The sequence below is a fragment of the Ranitomeya imitator genome, chromosome 3 (genome assembly GCF_032444005.1).
Source record: "Ranitomeya imitator isolate aRanImi1 chromosome 3, aRanImi1.pri, whole genome shotgun sequence".
Classification (NCBI taxonomy): domain Eukaryota; kingdom Metazoa; phylum Chordata; class Amphibia; order Anura; family Dendrobatidae; genus Ranitomeya; species Ranitomeya imitator.
Window position 1 is genome coordinate 432,500,773 of NC_091284.1, and position 22,627 is coordinate 432,523,399.

Below are 22,627 nucleotides of genomic sequence, written 5' to 3' on the forward strand. Positions count from 1 at the left end.
GTTTTAGGGCGAGTTTCGTTTGTCAAGTTGTGCGTGTTGAGTTGCGTGTGGCGACATGCATGTAGCGACTTTTGTGAGATGAGTTTTGTGTGGCAACATGCGTGTAGCAACTTTTTGTGTGTCAAGTTGCATGTGACAGGTTAGTGTAGCAAGTTGTGTGCAGCAAGTTTTGCGCATGGCGAGTTTTGTGCGTGGCGAGCTTTATGTGTGGTGCCTTTTGAGTATGTGCAAGTTTTGTGTGAGGCAACTTTTGCATGTGTTGCAACTTTTGTGCATGTGGCAATTTTTCCACGTGTGCAAGTTTTGCGTGTGGCAAGTTTTCCATGAGGTGAGTTTTGCACTTGTGGCGAGTTTTGCGTGAGCCTAGTTTTTGCATGTGGCGAGTTTTGTGCGTGGCGAGTTTTGAGCGACGACTTTTGTGTTTCCACTTTATGTGGCGAGGTTGGTGTATGTGTGGTGAAATGTGTGCTGAGGGTAATATGTGTTCAAGCACGTGGTAGTGTGTGGCGCATTTTGTGTGTGTGTTCATATCCCCGTGTGTGGTGAGTATCCCATGTCGTGGTCCCACCTTAGCAACTGTACGGTATATACTCTTTTGCGCCATCGCTCTCATTCTTTAAGTCCCCTTTGTTCACATCTGGCAGCTGTTAATTTGCCTCCAACACTTTTCCTTTCACTTTTCCCCATTATGTAGATAGGGGCAAAATTGTTTGGTGAATTGGAAAGCGTGGGGTTAAACTTTCACCTCACAACATAGCCTATGAGGCTCTAGGGGTCCAGACGTGTGACTGTGCAAAATTTTGTGGCTGTAGCTGCGACGCCTCCAACACTTTTCCTTTTACTTTTCTCCCCATTATGTAGATAGGGGCAGAATTGTTTGGTGAATTGGAACGCGCGGGGTTAAAATTTCACCTCACAACATAGCCTATGACGCTCTCGGGGTCCAGACGTGTGACTGTGCAAAATTTTGTGGCTGTAGCTGCGACGGTGCAGATGCCAATCCCGGACATACATACACACACACACATTCAGCTTTATATATTAGACTAGCTGAAGAGCCCGGCGTTGCCTGGGCATAGTAAATATCTGTGGTTAGTTATAGCACCTCACGTCTCTTATTTTCCCATCATGCCTCTCATTTTCTCACTTACACCTCTCATTTTCCCCTCACTCCTCTTATTTTCCCCGTCACTCCTCTCATACCCCCTAACACTTGTCATTTTGACCTCACATCTGTCATTTTCCGATCACTCCACTATTTTCCCTCACTCCTCTCATTTTGCACTCACACCTTTTCATTTTCACCTCACATCCCTCATTTTCCCCTCAGTATATACATGTTTGTCATCTCCCTTATATATAGTATACACCTGTATGTCTTCTGTTATGAAAGGCAATTCAGGATAACAATGGACATGGAGGTCAGAGCACACACAGTGATCTGACAATAACCCAAAATAACAGAACGAGCTCTGAGACGTGGGAACTCTGCAGACCGCAATCCCTGATCCTCTCCAAACACAACTAGAGGCAGCCGTGGATTGCGCCTAACGCTCCCTATGCAACTCGGCACAGCCTGAGAAACTAACTAGCCTGAAGATAGAAAAATAAGCCTACCTTGCCTCAGAGAAATACCCCAAAGGAAAAGGCAGCCCCCCACATATAATGACTGTGAGTAAGATGAAAAGACAAACGTAGGGATGAAATAGATTCAGCAAAGTGAGGCCCGATATTCTAGACAGAACGAGGATAGGAAAGATAACTTTGCGGTCTACACAAAACCCTAAAGAAAACCACGCAAAGGGGCAAAAAGACCCTCCGTACCGAACTAACGGCACGGAGGTACACCCTTTGCGTCCCAGAGCTTCCAGCAAAACAAATAGACAAGCTGGACAGAAAAAAAAGCAACAAATAGCAAAGAAGCACTTAGCTATGCAGAGCAGCAGGCCACAGGAATGATCCAGAGAAACACAAGTCCAACACTGGAACATAGACAGGAAGCATGAATCAAAGCATTAGGTGGGGTTAAGTAGAGAAGCACCTAACGACCTAAACCAGGGATTCAAGCTTGAGGAGGCTAATTTGCATATTCCAGGTGCCTTCTGGGAAAGCGAAGAGTCTCCCTAAGCTAGAAGATCGTTGGGTACAGCCGGGACCAGCTGCTTGGAAAGAATCACCAAACCAGGGATTCAAGCTTGAGGAGGCTAATTTGCATATTCCAGGTGCCTTCTGGGAAAGCGAAGAGTCTCCCTAAGCTAGAAGATCGTTGGGTACAGCCGGGACCAGCTGCTTAGAAAGAATCACCAAACCAGGGATTCAAGCTTGAGGAGGCTAATTTGCATATTCCAGGTGCCTTCTGGGAAAGCGAAGAGTCTCCCTAAGCTAGAAGATCGTTGGGTACAGCCGGGACCAGCTGCTTGGAAAGAATCACCAAACCAGGGATTCAAGCTTGAGGAGGCTAATTTGCATATTCCAGGTGCCTTCTGGGAAAGCGAAGAGTCTCCCTAAGCTAGAAGATCGTTGGGTACAGCCGGGACCAGCTGCTTAGAAAGAATCACCAAACCAGGGATTCAAGCTTAAGGAGGCTAATTTGCATATTCCAGGTGCCTTCTGGGAAAGCGAAGAGTCTCCCTAAGCTAGAAGATCGTTGGGTACAGCCGGGACCAGCTGCTTGGAAAGAATCACCAAACCGCGCGCCTTACGGCGCGCAAATTTTTGCCTGTAGGACATTATTGCAAGAGAGCTTGGCTGAGTAGATTACACAAGAAGGAAAACACACAGCAACTCAGCAGGATCTAGGAGCAACATGGCAGATGTGACAACCTACATGGTGAGCTGCAGCATGTGCTACATGTTCACAGATCGACCAGAAGAAGAATTAAATTTCACCTGTCAGAAGTGTAGACTAGTGGCCCTTTTAGAAGAAAAGGTGCGGGGTCTGGAAGAAAGAATAGCAACTTTGAAACTCATCAAAGAGAATGAAGACTTTCTAGACAGAACAGAAGCATCTCTACTGGTCACAGAAGGTGAAAAAAGTGTCAGAGAACCTCCAAAAGCAGATGAGTGGAAGCATGTGACCAAAAGAAGCAAGAAGACCATGGAGAAATCACCAACCACACAACTGAAGAACCGATATCAAATCTTTGTAGAGGATGAAGATGGCACACCTAAGGATGAAGCAATACCAGCAAGCAAAAAAGAAAAGGGCACACAGCAACAAGTGACAGCAAAAAGTACAGCCAAGAAGCAACGAAGAGTGGTGGTGGTGGGAGACTCACTACTGAGAGGCACAGAAGCAGCCATCTGCAGACCGGACATAACTGCAAGAGAAGTATGCTGCCTTCCAGGTGCAATGATCAAGGATGTGACCGATAGGATACCAAAGCTCTTCAACTCCAAGGATGTCCACCCATTTCTTCTGATACATGTTGGCACCAATGACACGGCAAGGAAGGACCTACCGACAATCTGCAAAGACTTTGAAGAGTTGGGGAAGAAAGTAAAGGAACTGGATGCACAGGTAGTTTTTTCTTCTATCCTTCCAGTAGACGGGCATGGCACCAGGAGATGGAACAGGATCCTTGATGCAAACAACTGGCTAAGACGATGGTGCAGACAACAAGGATTCGGATTCCTGGACCACGGTGTGAATTACTTGTACGATGGACTCCTCGCCAGAGACCTCAACAAACCTGGGAAACACACATTCGCCAGAAGACTCGCTACACTCATCAGGAGGGCGTTAAACTAGAAGAAGAGGGGACGGGAAGAAAAACATTAGACTTGAACAAAGAAGATCCAGGAAAACATACTCAGAAGGGAGGTAAGAACATTTCTAAAACAATCCACAGCGAGGAGATTGGAACAAAACAAAATCCTCTAAACTGCATGCTTGCAAACGCCAGAAGCCTGACAAACAAGATGGAAGAACTAGAAGCAGAAATATCTACAGGTAACTTTGACATAGTGGGAATAACCGAGACATGGTTAGATGAAAGCTATGACTGGGCAGTTAACTTACAGGGTTACAGTCTGTTTAGAAAGGATCGTAAAAATCGGAGAGGAGGAGGGGTTTGTCTCTATGTAAAGTCTTGTCTAAAGTCCACTTTAAGGGAGGATATTAGCGAAGGAAATGAGGATGTTGAGTCCATATGGGTCGAAATTCATGGAGGGAAAAATGGTAACAAAATTCTCATTGGGGTCTGTTACAAACCCCCAAATATAACAGAAACCATGGAAAGTCTACTTCTAAAGCAGATAGATGAAGCTGCAACCCATAATGAGGTCCTGGTTATGGGGGACTTTAACTACCCGGATATTAACTGGGAAACAGAAACCTGTGAAACCCATAAAGGCAACAGGTTTCTGCTAATAACCAAGAAAAATTATCTTTCACAATTGGTGCAGAATCCAACCAGAGGAGCAGCACTTTTAGACCTAATACTATCTAATAGACCTGACAGAATAACAAATCTGCAGGTGGTCGGGCATCTAGGAAATAGCGACCACAATATTGTACAGTTTCACCTGTCTTTCACTAGGGGGACTTGTCAGGGAGTCACAAAAACACTGAACTTTAGGAAGGCAAAGTTTGACCAGCTTAGAGATGCCCTTAATCTGGTAGACTGGGACAATATCCTCAGAAATAAGAATACAGATAATAAATGGGAAATGTTTAAGAACATCCTAAATAGGCAGTGTAAGCGGTTTATACCTTGTGGGAATAAAAGGACTAGAAATAGGAAAAACCCAATGTGGCTAAACAAAGAAGTAAGACAGGCAATTAACAGTAAAAAGAAAGCATTTGCACTACTAAAGCAGGATGGCACCATTGAAGCTCTAAAAAACTATAGGGAGAAAAATACTTTATCTAAAAAACTAATTAAAGCTGCCAAAAAGGAAACAGAGAAGCACATTGCTAAGGAGAGTAAAACTAATCCCAAACTGTTCTTCAACTATATCAATAGTAAAAGAATAAAAACTGAAAATGTAGGCCCCTTAAAAAATAGTGAGGAAAGAATGGTTGTAGATGACGAGGAAAAAGCTAACATATTAAACACCTTCTTCTCCACGGTATTCACAGTGGAAAATGAAATGCTAGGTGAAATCCCAAGAAACAATGAAAACCCTATATTAAGGGTCACCAATCTAACCCAAGAAGAGGTGCGAAACCGGCTAAATAAGATTAAAATAGATAAATCTCCGGGTCCTGATGGCATACACCCACGAGTACTAAGAGAACTAAGTAATGTAATAGATAAACCATTATTTCTTATTTTTAGGGACTCTATAGCGACAGGGTCTGTTCCGCAGGATTGGCGCATAGCAAATGTGGTGCCAATATTCAAAAAGGGCTCTAAAAGTGAACCTGGAAATTATAGGCCAGTAAGTCTAACCTCTATTGTTGGTAAAATATTTGAAGGGTTTCTGAGGGATGTTATTCTGGATTATCTCAATGAGAATAACTGTTTAACTCCATATCAGCATGGGTTTATGAGAAATCGCTCCTGTCAAACCAATCTAATCAGTTTTTATGAAGAGGTAAGCTATAGGCTGGACCACGGTGAGTCATTGGACGTGGTATATCTCGATTTTTCCAAAGCGTTTGATACCGTGCCGCACAAGAGGTTGGTACACAAAATGAGAATGCTTGGTCTGGGGGAAATTGTGTGTAAATGGGTTAGTAACTGGCTTAGTGATAGAAAGCAGAGGGTGGTTATAAATGGTATAGTCTCTAACTGGGTCGCTGTGACCAGTGGGGTACCGCAGGGGTCAGTATTGGGACCTGTTCTCTTCAACATATTCATTAATGATCTGGTAGAAGGTTTACACAGTAAAATATCGATATTTGCAGATGATACAAAACTATGTAAAGCAGTTAATACAAGTGAAGATAGTATTCTGCTACAGATGGATCTGGATAAGTTGGAAACTTGGGCTGAAAGGTGGCAGATGAGGTTTAACAATGATAAATGTAAGGTTATACACATGGGAAGAGGGAATCAATATCACCATTACACACTGAACGGGAAACCACTGGGTAAATCTGACAGGGAGAAGGACTTGGGGATCCTAGTTAATGATAAACTTACCTGGAGCAGCCAGTGCCAGGCAGCAGCTGCCAAGGCAAACAGGATCATGGGGTGCATTAAAAGAGGTCTGGATACACATGATGAGAGCATTATACTGCCTCTGTACAAATCCCTAGTTAGACCGCACATGGAGTACTGTGTCCAGTTTTGGGCACCGGTGCTCAGGAAGGATATAATGGAACTAGAGAGAGTACAAAGGAGGGCAACAAAATTAATAAAGGGGATGGGAGAACTACAATACCCAGATAGATTAGCGAAATTAGGATTATTTAGTCTAGAAAAAAGACGACTGAGGGGCGATCTAATAACCATGTATAAGTATATAAGGGGACAATACAAATATCTCGCTGAGGATCTGTTTATACCAAGGAAGGTGACGGGCACAAGGGGGCATTCTTTGCGTCTGGAGGAGAGAAGGTTTTTCCACCAACATAGAAGAGGATTCTTTACTGTTAGGGCAGTGAGAATCTGGAATTGCTTGCCTGAGGAGGTGGTGATGGCGAACTCAGTCGAGGGGTTCAAGAGAGGCCTGGATGTCTTCCTGGAGCAGAACAATATTGTATCATACAATTAGGTTCTGTAGAAGGACGTAGATCTGGGGATTTATTATGATGGAATATAGGCTGAACTGGATGGACAAATGTCTTTTTTCGGCCTTACTAACTATGTTACTATGTTACTATGTTACTAGATCACCTGAGGGAGGAAACTCAGAAGCAGCAGTACCAGTTTCCTCCACAAACGGAAGCTCCCAGAGAGAATCAGCCGAAGTACCACTTGTGACCACAGGAGGGAGCTCTGCCACAGAATTCACAACAGTCTTCTCTTGTATATTGTGTTCACCTGTATGTCATCTCCCCTGTAAATAGTATATACCTGCTGTATGTCATCTACTCCTGTATATTGTATATACCCATGTGTCATCTCCTATATTATATACCTGTATGTCATCTCTTCTGTATATACTATATACCTGTATGTCATTTCCTCCTATATATAGTATATACATGTATGTCATCTCCTGTATATAGTATATACCTGTATGTCATCTCCCCTGTATATAGTATATACCTGCTGTATGTCATCTCCTCTATATACCCATGTCATCTCCTCTTTTATATAGTATATACCTGTATGTCATCTCCTCCTGTATATAGTATATACGTGTGTCATCTCCTCCTGTATATAGTATGTACCTGTAAGTCATCTCCTCCTGTATATAGTATATACCTGTGTGTCATCTCCTCCTGTATATAGTATATACCTGTGTGTCATCTCCTCCTGTATATAGTATATACCTGTGTGTCATCTCCTCCTGTATATAGTATATATCTGTGTGTCATCTCCTCCTGTATTAGACCGCATTCACACATTATTTGGTCAGTATTTTTACCTCCGTATTTGTAAGCTAAACTGGCAGCCTGATAAATCCTCAGCCAACAGGAAGCCCTCCCCCCTGGCAGTATATATTAGCTCACACATACACATAATAGACAGGTCATGTGACTGACAGCTGCCGTATTTCCTATATGGTACATTTGTTGCTCTTGTAGTTTGTCTGCTTATTAATCAGATTTTTAGTTATGAAGAATAATACCAGACTTGTGTGTGTTTTAGGGCGAGTTTCATGTGCCAAGTTGTGTGTGTTGAGTTGCGTGTGGCGACATGCATGTACCAACTTTTGTGAGATGAGTTTTGTATGGCGACATGCGTGTAGCAACTTTTTGTGTGTCGAGTTGCATGTGACAGGTTAGTGTAGCAAGTTGTGTGCAGCAAGTTTTGCGCATGGCGAGTTTTGCGCGTGGCGAGTTTTATGTGTGGTGCGTTTTGAGTATGTGGAAGTTTTGTGTGAGGCAACTTTTGCATGTGTTGCAACTTTTGTGCATGTGGCAATTTTTCCGCGTGTGCAAGTTTTGCGTGTGGCGAGGTTTCCATGAGGTGAGTTTTGCACGTGTGGCGAGTTTTGCGTGAGCCTAGTTTTGCATGTGGCAAGTTTTGCGCGTGGCGCGTTTTGAGCGGCGACTTGTGTTTCGACTTTTATGTGGCGAGGTTGGTGTATGTGTGGTGAAATGTGTGCTAAGGGTGGTATATGTGTTCAAGCATGTGGTAGTTTGTGGCGCCTTTTGTGTGTGTTCATATCCCCGTGTGTGGTGAGTATCCCATGTCAGGGCCCCACCTTAGCAAGTGTACGGTATATACACTTTGGCGCCATCGCTTTCACTCTTTAAGTCCCCCTTGTTCACATCTGGCAGCTGTCAATTTGCCTCCAACACTTTTCCTTTCACTTTTTCCCCATTATGTAGATAGGGGCAAAATTGTTTAGTGAATTGGAACGCGCGGGGTTAAAATTTCACCTCACAACATAGCCTATGACGCTCTCGGGGCCAGACGTGTGACTGTGCAAAATTTTGTGGCTGTAGCTGCGACGGTGCAGATGCCAATCCCGGACATACATACATACACACATACACACACACATTCAGCTTTATATATTAGATAGACAATAATTAATGTTTTGAATAAGTGTTAAAAGTTGATAAGCTAGATAATATTCTAAAATGAAGTCAACCCTATTAAATTTATTTCTGTATAATTTCAATACAATGATGAGAACGCAGCTTCTGGTTGGAAATTATTTTTGCATTTTAGATTTGAGCACACAGTTTTTTAACAGTAGGGGGCACTGCATGAAAGTTCTTTGTGGGAATTAAGCATGATTCTTCCCTGCAGCTGAACTGTGCCACTCCTTGCAGGCCTGTGCAAATCCTTTCTAGGAGATAGATGAAAGAAAGGACAGTGACCTGGCAAAAATACAAATCAAAGCTTATTCACTGCAATATAATAACAAATTTACTTTTTGCACTTCTTATTCAAGGTGAAAAAATATCAGTGTATTCTGATTAGTACCAGATAGGTAGAATAGATTGTTTGCTAGATAGATACTAGATAGATAGATAGATAGATAGATAGATAGATAGATAGATAGATAGATAGATAGATAGATATGGATAGATAGATAGATAGATAGATAGATAGATAGATAGATAGATAGATAGATAGATAGATATGGGATAGATAGATAGATATGGGATAGATAGATAGATAGATAGATAGATAGATAGATAGATAGATAAATAGATAGATATGGGATAGATAGATAGATAGATAGATAGATATGGGATAGATAGATAGATAGATAGATAGATAGATAGATAGATAGATAGATAGATAGATAGATAGATAGATATGGGATAGATAGATAGATAGATATGGGATAGATAGATAGATAGATAGATAGATAGATAGATAGATAGATAGATAGATAGATATGGGATAGATAGATAGATAGATAGATAGATAGATAGATAGATAGATAGATATGGGATAGATAGATAGATAGATATGATAGATAGATAGATAGATAGATAGATAGATAGATAGATAGATAGATAGATAGATAGATAGATAGATAGATAGATAGAGATGGATGGATGGATGGAACAAAAAAAATGAAGACAGCACTCCATTTTTAGAAAAATATAGTGGTTTATTATAGCCGACATTTTGGCTCAAGGTGTGAGCCTTTCTCAAGCCTTGAGAAAGGCTAACATCTTGAACTGAAACATCACAGGAGCCCATATGGGCTAATAAACCAATATATTTTTTCAAAGAAGGAGTGCTGTCTTCATCTTATTTGTACTATATTGAGGATAAGTCTATGCCTGGAAGGTCTGGCACCCATTTTTCACTTACTGCTTGCTAGTGCTGTTTTTCAACTTTCTTTTGTATTTAGATAGGCAGATAGATATTGGATCGATAGGTACTTAGGTGTATCACCACAAATTTCTCAATTGTATTGTAATATTTTCAATAATAATAATTACAGCTTACAGCAGATAATAATAAGACAGATCACTTTACTGAGCAGATATAATAATCACAAATTATCATATCGTGTATTGTGCTTCAGGTTTGTACTAAGTAAATTCTGCCTGAGGCTAAAGAAGAAGCTGAAGAAACCCCAAACCAATCCTGTATCAGCAGCCATTAATCCAAATAATGCAGAAAGCTAATGGATGTGTCAGTTGCTGTAAGACAGAGGAACAGTCAGTTGGAACAAAACGTGTCATAAAGCAGAGTTAGATGGACCATAATCAAATCAAACATCAATCATAATCAAGCATCCTGACTATTTTTTTAACTTGTTTATAAATGGATATTGTGAGTCAGTGATCGGTGTTATATGCGAGGGTCGCTATGTGTCCTCCAGGATGCGCACAGAAGTAAATTGAGACCACGGGAGTGCATTGCAGTCACAGCTATAACTGTGATTGCAATGCAAAATAAAAGTAAGTGGTGGTCTTGGGCAAGCTATTTGCCCAAGGCAGATTTAAGAAAATCTGCCATGGGCTTTTACTTTTGAAGCGGACTACAGAATGGTAGTGGGGTCAGTCCGCTTCCTCCAGGCTGGGTCTTCCAAGTGTTATATGACCACAGGTTCCTTGTAAGAATCCTGCAGCAGGGGGTTGGGTGTGTCAGTTTTGGTTTACAAGCACGTAGTGCAAGAGGCTCTGCAGAGCTCTGCCTGTGTGAAGGAATATGGAGCCAAGCTGAGCCAAAAGGCCTGGCACGCCTCAGCGTACCCGGCGGTGCAGTCACCCACGGCAATCGGTCTCAGTTGCGGACGGTCTTGTTTTCCCAGCTGCGATCCATAGGACACCTTTTGAGTTCCAGTTGTAAGCTTTTCTTTGGACATGAAAATACATTTGATTTGAACTTTCCTGTGGTCACTGCCTGTCTGTCACACTGCACCAACCCTGCTGCACTACATATAGTGGAGAATGTGGAGAATGTGGGCAATATGAACTGAGGCATACCCCAAAGCATGCTGCATGTTGGTTATTAGGCCTGCAACGCTGCAGCCCAAGCCTGCCGACAAGATGGAGGAGCTTTTGAAGCAGCAGCTGCAGTTTCAGCAGCAACAAGAGCAGCAGCAGCAGGAGTATCAGCAACAGCAGCAGGCAAAAAACCTGTTGATGCAGCAGATTGCAGCTATGTGGAAGGCGGCCCCACCTGTGACCTCTATCTGTTTGGAGGACCGATACAAAGTCCAGTCAGTGCTGAGGAAGATGGGTCCTGAGGACAACATGGAGGCCTTCCTCACCGTCTTCAAGCGCAATGCAGAGCGGGAGAGCTTGGCGTTTTCCCAGTGGGCTGAAGTGGTGGCCCCCTTCCTGATAGGTGATGCCCAGAAAGCTTACTTGGACCCCAGTCAGGACGATGCCCTGGACTATGGGAAGCTGAAAGGTGAGATCCTTGCCTGACTGGGGATTACTACATATGTGCATGTACAACGGTTATTCCAATGGTAACATAGTAACATAGTAACATAGTTAGTAAGGCCGAAAAAAGACATTTGTCCATCCAGTTCAGCCTATATTCCATCATAATAAATCCCCAGATCTACGTCCTTCTACAGAACCTAATAATTGTATGATACAATATTGTTCTGCTCCAGGAAGACATCCAGGCCTCTCTTGAACCCCTCGACTGAGTTCGCCATCACCACCTCCACAGGCAAGCAATTCCAGATTCTCACTGCCCTAACAGTAAAGAATCCTCTTCTATGTTGGTGGAAAAACCTTCTCTCTTCCAGACGCAAAGAATGCCCCCTTGTGCCCGTCACCTTCCTTGGTATAAACAGATCCTCAGCGAGATATTTGTATTGTCCCCTTATATACTTATACATGGTTATTAGATCGCCCCTCAGTCGTCTTTTTTCTAGACTAAATAATCCTAATTTCGCTAATCTATCTGGGTATTGTAGTTCTCCCATCCCCTTTATTAATTTTGTTGCCCTCCTTTGTACTCTCTCTAGTTCCATTATATCCTTCCTGAGCACCGGTGCCCAAAACTGGACACAGTACTCCATGTGCGGTCTAACTAGGGATTTGTACAGAGGCAGTATAATGCTCTCATCATGTGTATCCAGACCTCTTTTAATGCACCCCATGATCCTGTTTGCCTTGGCAGCTGCTGCCTGGCACTGGCTGCTCCAGGTAAGTTTATCATTAACTAGGATCCCCAAGTCCTTCTCCCTGTCAGATTTACCCAGTGGTTTCCCGTTCAGTGTGTAATGGTGATATTGATTCCCTCTTCCCATGGTCTTTTGCTGAGTCTCGTCCCGCCAGGTCTCAGGCATATGACACTACAGCTGGTAAAAAAAAAAAAAAATGGCACCAGCCTGAGACCCTAACCCCTTTCCAGATGGTAGAGTGGGTGGTGGTCGACCGGCTGGTGAGGGCTGTGCCAGCAGCGATACAGCGTTAGGTGGGGCAAGGGGACTCTGGCACTCTGGACCAGGTGGTTGGACTGGCTGAGCTGTATATGGCCATGCAGGACTTTATACGGGACACTACTCCACTTTGGCTGTCACGACGAGCACCGCCAACCCAGGAACCTGCGAATGGTCCACAACCCTCTATTGGGCTAATCAGAACCGAGCCTGTACTGAGGGGGTAACCCGGAGTGAGGGTGACAAAACTTCCGTCTCCCCTAAATCATCCCCAAGGTCCAGTCATGCCACAGCTATTAAGTATTGGCGGTGCCAAGGGCCAGGACATGTGGCTGCCAACTGCCCCCTAACAGCTGAATCCATGAACTGCAGGTATACTCTCCAAGTGTCTGTGTATGCCCAGCCAGTTTGCACCGCCACTACAGGCACTGCTGGCAGCAAACCCCAACTGTGTCAGGTACTCATCAACGGGTACCAAGCGGAGGCTCTCTTGGACACAGGAAGCTTAGTAACTCTGGTCAATGGCTGTCTTGTTGCCGGGGACAACTCCAATGGATGGAAAATGGGGGTGATGTGTATCCATGGGGAACTCCAAGAGTACCCGAATGTGGAGGTTACTTTTTCCATGCCGTGTGTAGAAATCAAACATGTGGTGGAAGTGGTGAAGACCCTTCCATATGGAACTGTGTTGGGAAGAGACTTGCCCCTATTTTTGTCCCTGTGGGAGACCAGGGTTAACCCTCCCAAGGTAAATATTATTCTGGGAACCCGAAGATCCCGAGTCAGGAATATTGTTATGACCTGGTGGTTAAGAGGCCACACTGAAATGACCTGGTGACTAAAACGCAACATGGAACGAGCTCTGAGAAGGTGGTATCTCTACTGACCGCAGTCCCTAATCCTAACAACACAACTAGAAATAGCCGTGGGATGTTCCTGACACTCCCTAGACACCTCGTCACAGCCTCAGATATAACTACCCCTAAAGAAGGAAATAGAAAGCTATCTTGCCTCAGAGAAACCCCCAAAAGGAAAGACAGCCCCCCACAAATATTGACTGTGAAAGGAGAGGGAAATGACGAACACAGAAATGAAATTAGATTTCAGCAAAGGGAGGCCAAAACTAAACTAGATAGACAGAGAGCAAAGGATACTGTGCGGTCAGTATTAAAAACTACAAAATCCACGCAAAGTTTACAAAAATGAACTCCACACCGACTCACGGTTTGGAGGGGCAAATCTGCTTTCCCAGAGCTTCCAGCTAGCCTGAATAAGACATAGTGACAAGCTGGACAAAAGAGACAAAATGCAAAGCAATAGAGTCCAAGCAAATGGACAAACAAAACTAGCAAAACTTATCTTTTGCAGACAAGGACTGGCCATATGAAAAATCCAAAAATCCAAGGGAAGAATCAAATCCAACCAAGAACATTGACAGCAGGCATGGACTAAAGCCCAGAGCAGGTTTAAATAACAAACCCAGGCAAGGCGATTAGTGAAGGCAGCTGCCACAGCTACCTAACGGAGCAGCAGTTCCACTTGAAACCACCAGAGGGAGCCCAAGGGCAGAACTCGCAAAAATACCATTAGCGACCACAGGAGGGAGCTCCAGAACGGAACTCACAACATAATACCTGCTGTAGGGTTCACCAACCTAGCGACAGAGTGTAATCCCGGTAGGTTTCCCCTACAGGTATTGGCAAGTGAGGTCAAGGAAACCCCACCAATCCCCGAGCTTGAAGTGTCCCCTGGTAAGTTCGGGACAGCGCAACTCCAGGATCCCACCCTGGCCTGGGCAAGAGAAAGGGTCATGGAAATATATGAGGTGGCTCAGAACCCGGGTGCAGAAAATGTTTTTCCCGGCATGGCTGTCAACCAACACTTATTGTATAGGGTTGACAAAATCCAATATGAAGTGGTAGAACAGTAGGTGATGCCGCAGTCACACCGTCAGGCTGTGCTAGAGATGGCAGACACAAACATGCTGAGGGAACACTTAGGGGTAAAGAAAACCCCTAAGAAAAACTTAGGGGTATTGTGATTTGTGTCTTGAGTGCCAACTAACCACAACCATTGTGAAGTTCAGGAGTTCATTGGTGCCTCATAGAGGTACCCTTTGAGCGGATAGCAATGGATTTGATGGGCCCTATAGTGAAATCCGCCTGAGGCCACCAACATATTCTGGTTGTAGTGGATTACGCTACGCGGTACCCAGAGGTGATACCACTTCACCACACCTCGGCAAAACTAATCGCCTGCAAGCTGTTTGCAATGTTTTGTCGCCTTGGGCTGCCAAAAGAGATCCTTGCTGATCAGGGGACTCCTTTTATGTCCAAGGTGACCAGGGAGATATGTAATCTGCTTCAGATTAAACAGCTATGTACTTCAATGTTGGTGGAGAGGACCCAGCTGCCTGAACCAATCAGAGTCTGCACAGTTAGAAAATTACTGCAGCTGTTGCTGGCCCAGCCTGGAAGAGGCTCCTCAGGTCAGACAGCACCATACACTGAAGGGACTGAGGCTCTGCAGCCTGCCACTGTGCAGAGTCTGTCAGACAGGGGAGCAGGCATTGTGCTTCTCTCTCCCTGACACTACAGATGCTGCCTCATGACAAAAGTGGCTGTGGCTCCTGGTGGGCCCCTTCAAGTGATGGGGCCCGGGGAAACAGCCCCTCTGTCCCCCAGTAGCTAGGCTACTGATCTATACAAAAAAGCCTGATCAGCACCTCCTAAGTGTGAATAGGTGCAAGCTGCGGTGACAGCAAAATATGCATAAAAAAAGCACAGCAGCACTCTATGAATGCCAAGACATATAATGTCAATGGAAATAAAGGTTGGGAGTTGAAATCTATCTATCTATCTATGGTTTTGCTGCTTGCTACAGGTGTGATAAGCTGCAATAATGTATTTGGCCTTTGTTACATTGTTACACACATGTCCTCCTACAAAGCCAGCCCCCTTGCCATCAGTACTTTCTGTTTTAATTCAAGTATCCTATGTGTGGGTATGGCATTCCTACCATATTCCTGATGTTATGACTTTTTGTAATACATTGTCTCTCTTTTGTGGACCACTGACTCCTTAATTTTGTGTATGTGTATTAAAAAAAAAATTGATCTGGTGTGTTGGTGTTTGAATGCGCTGCCTATCTTCACCTGTCTGAGTATTCTAACAGTTTGTAGCAGCCAGGTGCACTGCCTGCAGTAGATTGAATGGGTCAATGGAACACTTGACAAGTTACAAATTGCCGTTGGCCATTATCTGGCTGTGCAGAAGCAGCCATCTTTAGTCTGCCGAAGAAGCGACAACAGGTAGGTACTTTACTCAGCATTAGGAGAGGTAAAGGATGACAGCTGCTCATTTGTTTGTTGAATGTTCCTCCCCCCTCCTCCTGGCATTGAGGTGCATTGGAACAACAGGGGAGGGTGTGTTAAAATAGGTGGAGCTATGCAGATTAAAAATGCGTGGATTGCAGGTAGAACAAGCAGCAGAACTGTAATTTTTAATGCGTCCAGTGTTTGTTAAAAAGTCTTCCTAGGGGTAATCTTTGGCTCGATCTCCACAACAGGTGTCTGTCATAGGCCATGGTGTGGCACAAGTGCAAAACCATCTCTAGATATTGCTTCTCGGCCTTTTGGCTAAGACCAAGTGGTTTATTGGAGGAGGTCTGGCCGGTAGGTGCTTTGGTACCCCTTCCCTTTCCCTGGTGGGATCGTCTCTCTTCAGGGAGCCTTCACCCACCTGTTGCTATTGGGGGAAGGGCTTAGTCCGAAGCAATGAGCAGTGATTAAATAGGCAGATGTCTGTGTCTTCTGGCCTGAAATTGCTGGAGAGATAAGACAAGATGCCAGCCGAAATCAACTATGCATCGGGGGAGACCCGGATGAGAAATACCATTCGTTTCGAGGTGGACGAAAAACATCGGGAACTGAAGAATCTGCTGTACATCACCAGCATCGTCCTTTTGGGAGTCCTCTATGTGAAGCCTGATGAGATCTTTTGCTTCCAGGATCAAGAACAAAAGGGTATTTATACATTGACCTTTTCTAATGCCTCTGTTTGCAAGATAGTTCAACAGTATGCCCTACTACATGCCAACGATGAGAGCCTGGACGGTCTGAGGTGCTGCCTTCTCTACACTGGAGCAGAGGTCCAGATAACGGTATACTGTTATAACTAGTGTTGAGCATTCCGATACCGCAAGTATCGGGTATCGGCCGATACTTGCGGTATCGGAATTCCGATACCGAGATCCGATACTTTTGTGATATCGGGTATCGGTATCGGATCAATAGGGATGTGTAAAATAAAGAATTAAAATAAAAAATATTGATATGCTCACCTCTCCGGCGGCCCCTGGACATCATGCTGCTAACCGGGAGGCTTCTTTGTTTAAAATGCGCGCCTTTAGGACCTGGGAATGACGTCCCGGGTTCTGATTGGTCGCGTGCCGCCCATGTGACCGGCACGCGACCAATCAGAAGCCGCGACGTCATTCTCATTCACAAAAACTCCTAATTCTAGGAATTGAGGACCTGCGAATGACGTCACGGCTTCTGATTGGTCGCGTGCCGGTTAGCAGCATGATGTCCAGGGGCCGCCGGAGAGGTGAGCATATCAATATTTTTTATTTTAATTCTTTATTTTACACATCCCTATGGATCCCAGGGCCTGAAGGAGAGTTTCCTCTCCTTCAGACCCTGGGAACCATGAGAATACCTTCCGATACTTGATGTCCCATTGACTTGTATTGGTATCGGATATCGGTATCGGCGATATCCGATATTTTTCGGGTATAGGCCGATACTATCCGATACCGATACTTTCAAGTATCGGACGGTATCGCTCAACACTAGTTATAACCCTTTTGTTTCTTTGGAAGACATAGAGACTTTCCTTAAGTAGTATGGCTCTGTTGTCACCCATACTGGACCAGTCTTTAACAGGGTTGGGTATTGGAACGGGAAGAGGAAATTTATGGTGCAATTTAAAAAGGATGAAGAGGGCTATGGTGGTGAGGCGCACACCCTCCTTCCAGCTTCCTTATCGGGAAAAGTAGAGGCTACCTTTTCTACACTACCATGCCTTTCTTTTGCAGGAAATGTGGTGTTTTTGGCCATGTCCAGGCTGACTGCAAGGAGACCTGACCTCGATGTAAGAACTGTAACCAACTGGGTCATGAAACCAAGGACTGTGAGGCAGAATGGACCTGCAATTTGTATGGAGGAAAAGGTCATGTCTTTAGTGGGTGTCCCAACCGGGCCCCACCTAAAAGTTGGGCAGATGCAGTTCGACAGGTGAGGTCTCAGCGGCCCCCTTCTTCGGAGGAGGTTGCTTTTAAGACCCTGGTTTCCCAGGCTGTCCCAGATGGGGCATCTGGATTGAGGTTGCCTGTACCCCCGACAGGGTCCTCAGGAAGGGCGAGCAAAAACAGTGGGCAGAGCTCATCTCCAGATGGTCCAGGACAAAATCCCCTTGCAATACCACCCGCAAGTCCTGGTAATGCTCACTGTAGGCCAAGCCTTGTGGATGGGCTGGAGCCACCAATGTTAACCCAAGGGAAACCCGGTACGGGCCCCAAGAGGATAGATGGCACAATACGCACTCCGTTGAGTATTAAAAATGAGAGCGAGACAAAAGGCATGGATGATGAGTCCAAAAGTGTGCCTGTAAAAGGGCCCATCATCCAAGCCCCCAAATTTATTCACAGGGTTTTGCAGGATGAGATGGAGCAGGCGAGACCGGCAAAGTTCCAGGAGAGTCCTGTCCAGAGTATCTCTGAGGTGATGGATATGTCGGAGTTAAGGAAGCGGACGGCCTCGCAGAGCCAGGAGGAGGTACCATCAACAGTAGTCCAGGATCCAGTGTTCCACCTACAGGGTCCATCTGCCAAGGGTTCCAGAGGTCCAGAGGGTTCGAGGGATGCCGCTTGCAGCCATGATGACAGTACCAAGGACCAGGAACCAAAGGGGAAAAATGTCAAGAGCAGAGGCCTCAACGTGAGAAGAAAAACATTCTACATGAGCTCAGGAGAAGATTCTTCCAGTGGGAAGGCACACCATGCTTCTGTCCCCCCAAGGGCCAATATAGGGGAATTCATGTCCCCGGAGGAGTTGGTGAGGGATTCCAACCTTATTCAAGACTAACAGTGAGAATGATAATTTGCCACCTTGACTTTAAAAAATGGTTCCACTTTGCGTACTCTCACTTAACGTGAGATCTGTAATGAGTCCAAGTAGAAGGGCTGCTTTATTTGATTATATGGATTCTTTATCATTTGACTTTTGTCTTATGCAGGAATGTGGCATACAGAATAGCATGGACTATAGCAGCCTCATAAGGGACTGGCATTACGGTCAGTCCATTTGGTCAGGTGCTAAAGACAACCGCTCTGGAGGAGTGGGGCTATTTTGTAAGGGTCATAACATCACTGTCATATCAGTGACAGAAATAATGCCCAGTAGAGCAATTTTAGTTCAAGTGAATTTCAATGGTCATGTATTCCGTATTTTAAATGTGTATGCTTCTCCATCTAAACAAGAAATATCTGAACTGTTGGAAATCCTGCCCTTGTTCTGTGTGGGGTCATGTCCTCTGCTGGTAGGTGGTGATTTCAATTGTGTTATTGCAGGAGAGGGCCGGCGGGGAGGTGACCCCAACAGGAAGAGTGATAAGACTGCTTAGGCTGGTTTCACATTTGCGTTTTTTGCAGCAGCATTTGTACCGCATATAAACGCATGCGTCGTGTTTTTCTATATTTAACATTAAAAACGCATGCTTTTTTTTTGTTCGCGTTTTGCCGCATTTGTCGCTTGCGGCTTGGTGCGGAAATGCAACATGTAGTAATTTTAGAGGCGCCTATTTGCCGCCAGGAAACGCATGCGTTCGATTGCGCACGGTTTGCGTAAAAAAAAGCATTGCTGTCTAGGTAAACGCATGCGTTTTTAAGCACATCCATTTGGTTGCGTTTTTGAATGCATGCATTTCAATAGAGAAAAACAAGTCTAGACACTGATAAGCCACCCCCCACCATCAAGGTGATAAAGGGATCCAAACCCCAACCCTAACCCTAAGCCACCATCAAGGTGATAAAGGAATCCAAACCCAGAGGCGTAGCTAGAGCTTTTGCCGCCCGGGGCTGTTCCCGAGCTTGGCGCCCCCCCCCCCCCCCAGCAGGATTAAGACCTCAGATGGAGAAGTTAAATTGTTTCGCTGGTGAATGTTACCATCACATGATCGGGACTGCAAAAAAAAACAAGTTCTGCTTACCTGACCGCGCTCCTGCTCTCTCCACGCAGCTGAAACGTGCACTCGCCGGCGACTGACAATGATGTCAGACGCCGGCGACATGCACACTGGGACTGACGTCAGCTGCCAGCCTCAGATTGGCGGGCCCGCACGTCAATAGCGTTAAACAGCTGCAGTGCCGGCCGCGGCCCGGTGACCCACCCCCAGGGCCGGCTCCAGGTTTTTGAGGGCCCCGGGCAAAAGAGTCTCAGTGGGCCCCCCCCCTTTAACACATACCACGATTCATGATGCCCAGATACGGCAGAGAAATCTAGGTATAGTACAATGCCAGATTTCACTTCTAACATGAGTGACAGCTATTGCAAATTCTACAGTGTATATATACAGGATAGGAGGAGAGGTACTGTGCAGTGTATATATACAGGGCAGTGATGGTACTGTGCAGTGTATATATACAGGACAGGAGGAGCAGTACAGTGTAGTGTATATATACAGGGCAGTGGTACGGTGCAGTGTATATATACAGGGCAGTGGTACGGTGGAGTGTATATATACAGGGCAGTGGTACTGTGCAGTGTATATGTACAGGAGGAGTGGTACTGTGCAGTGTATATATGCAGGGGAGTGGTACTGTGCAGTGTATATATACAGGGCAGTGGTACGGTGCAGTGTATATATACAGGGCAGTGGTACTGTGCAGTGTATATATACAGGGCAGTGGTACTGTGCAGTGTATATATACAGGGCAGTGGTACTGTGCAGTGTATATATACAGGAGGAGTGGTACTGTGCGGTGTATATATATATAGGGCAGTGGTCCTGTGCAGTGTATATAGACAGGGCAGTGGTCCTGTGCAGTGTATTCCACCAACATAGAAGAGGATTCTTTACTGTTAGGGCAGTGAGAATCTGGAATTGCTTGCCTGAGGAGGTGGTGATGGCGAACTCAGTCGAGGGGTTCAAGAGAGGCCTGGATGTCTTCCTGGAGCAGAACAATATTGTATCATACAATTATTAGGTTCTGTAGAAGGACGTAGATCTGGGTATTTATTATGATGGAATATAGGCTGAACTGGATGGACAAATGTCTTTTTTCGGCCTTACTAACTATGTTACTATGTTACTATGTTACTATGTTACTATGTATATAGACAGGGCAGTGGTACTGTGCAGTGTATATAGACAGGGCAGTGGTACTGTGCAGTGTATATATACAGGGGAGTGATGGTACTGTGCAGTGTATATATTTCAGCAGCCGCCCAGGCCCCCAGCACCTGTCCTGTATATATATTATATATACTGTCATGCAGGCTGTACAGATACAGTATATACATATACAGGACAGGTGCTGGGGGCCTGGGCGGCTGCTGAAGTATATAATATACAGTATATCAGCTGTGGCCGCCCCAGGTCACCCAGACTGTCAGAATACCTCAGGGCGGCAAGGAGCTCCTCCGGAATCTGCCTGTCCTGATAAGTTCAGCAGTCAGCGAGGGGCGGGCGGGAGAGCAAAGCAGGAGAACTCTCCGCCCACAAACAATGTCACGCTGGCTGCATTCTTAACCCCGATGTGCCTGCACTGCCTGGCCCTGCACTCACTGAAAAGATGCTTGTGCCAGCAGGGCTAGATGCCCGCCCCCCGCATTGTGCCGCCCAGGGCGGCCCGCCCCCCCCGCACTCCCCTTCCTACGCCACTGTCCAAACCCTAACCCTAACCCTAAGCCACCATCAAGGTGATAAAGGGATCCAAACACTAACTCTAAATCTAACCCTAACCCTAACCCTAGCCTTAACCCTATCCCTAACCCTAGCCCTAACCCTAACCCTAGCCCTAACCCTAATGGGAGAATGGAAATAAATACATTTTTTTAATTTTTTAATTTTTCCCTAACTAAGGAGTTGATGAAGGGGGTTTGATTTCTATTTATAAGGGGTTTTCTAGTGGATTTTTATGATTGGCAGCTGTCACACACTGAAAGACGCTTTTTATTCCCAAAAATATTTTTCTGCGTTACTGCAGCGCCCCAGAGATCTGGTCGTTGCAGTATGACACTCTGCCACTCAGGGGAGTGATGGTACGTCTGATGGCACTGAAGGAATACTCCTGACCAGGTATCACCAGCACACATTACACTTCACACTCCGGCCACTAGGGGGAGCAAAAGGCTTTATTTATTGGGCCCCTCCTTACACTGGTAAAACTAGGGGTTGGATAGAAAGTTAGTCTGAAGCTGACTGGGTTGGATTCAGGCAACATCCTGTGGCAGGGGGTGTTGCAGGGAGAAGACACAGGGGGGTCTGTTATGAACTAGTGATTCAGAACCACAATGGACCTGTTGAATACGAGCACAGAAAATGACCTGATAGTTGCTAATCACATAGGACGAGCTCTGAGACGTGGGAACTCTGCTGACCGCAATCCCTAATCCTATCACACCACACTAGAGGTAGCCGTGGAGCGCTCCTGACCAGACCTAGGCGCCTCGGGCACAGCCTGAGAAACTAGCTAGCCCTGAAGATAGAAAAATAAGCCTACCTTGCCTCAGAGAAATTCCCAAAGGAAAAGGCAGCCCCCCACATATAATGACTGTGAGTAAAGATGAAAATACAAACACAGAGATGAAATAGATTTTAGGAAAGTGAGGCCCGACTTACTGAATAGACCGAGGATAGGAAAGATAGCTTTGTGGTCAGCACAAAAACCTACAAACAACCACGCAGAGGGCGCAAAAAGACCCTCCGCACCGACTAACGGTACGGAGGTGCTTCCTCTGCGTCCCAGAGCTTCCAGCAAGCAAGACAAACCAATATAGCAAGCTGGACAGAAAAAATAGCAAACAAAAGTAACACAAGCAAAACTTAGCTTATGCAGGGCAGACAGGCCACAAGGACGATCCAGGAGAGAGCAAGACCAATACTGGAACATTGACTGGAGGCCAGGAACAAAGAACTAGGTGGAGTTAAATAGAGCAGCACCTAATGACTTAACCTCG